The following is a 1,019-nucleotide window of genomic DNA, read 5'->3' as shown; positions in this document are numbered from 1 at the left end:
ATTTTAGGGAAGGGTCTACAGGATGTTAAGGGTCTCACTACTAGATCAGACTCATAGTGATTCCCCTGCTTACAGCCTCCCAAAACCTGGGATTACAGGCGTGTCCCACCATACCCAGTCTCAATTGCCATCTCAGCACACCCCAGGGGCAGGGATGGCACAGCAGGCCCCAGCCCCTGCACCTGCTAGCAGGAGCTTCATTCTACTGAGCTATTTGTCTGGCCCCCCTATGAAAAATTCTTAACAGGTATTATTAGTATATCTTAGTGTGATTAGCATGTAGTACCCCAGATAAATTGTTCAGAGGTTTGCTATGCACTAGCTTCTTTTCTCCTTGTAATTAGTACAGTTAGTAGTTTGCCTCCAAACTTGAGGTGCTATGTAATAGCCTTTTCTATTGGTGTATTTGGTGTTTGCTCAAGTTTTGGGTAGATTTGGGAGGAAAGAGTTCATTCCAATAGGGAGTTCCAGTTTCCTTGGCTCTGAATTTTCTAAGGGAGGAGATAGGCACTTTGGGGTGCTTTACAGCCCATCTGTTTTTTCAAACTGCTCAGTCTGGTGATAGTTGGGTTTGTAATCCATAAAGTAGAAATGGTGAAATGAACAAATACCAAATGAATTTAAGGCCCGGCCACATGGCTCAGTTGACTAAAGTGCCTGCTTAGGTGGGTGCAGGGACCAGGGTTCAATCCCCATCGTGCCATGCCAGCCCCACCCCCAGGACACGATGAGATGGAATTGAGATGGGTGTGGTGGCACGTGCCTATAATCCCAGCACCTGGGAGGCTGAAAACATGAGGATCACCGTGAGTCTAATCTGTATAGTAAGACCCTGCAGATCCTATACCACAAAAAGGGGGATATAGGTGAAGGACTATTTTATATCTGCATATAGAAGCTAGGATAGGGTCAGGGAGATAGCTCAGTAGAATAACACTTCCCTGGAAAGCACAGGGTCTTGAGTTCAATTCCCAGTACAGAAAAAGAAAAAAATATATATAGATAGATATAGATATAGA

The sequence above is a fragment of the Octodon degus genome, unplaced genomic scaffold (genome assembly GCF_000260255.1).
Source record: "Octodon degus isolate 3935 unplaced genomic scaffold, OctDeg1.0 scaffold00352, whole genome shotgun sequence".
NCBI classification, from domain to species: Eukaryota; Metazoa; Chordata; class Mammalia; order Rodentia; family Octodontidae; genus Octodon; species Octodon degus.
This window is presented reverse-complemented; position numbering follows the sequence as displayed.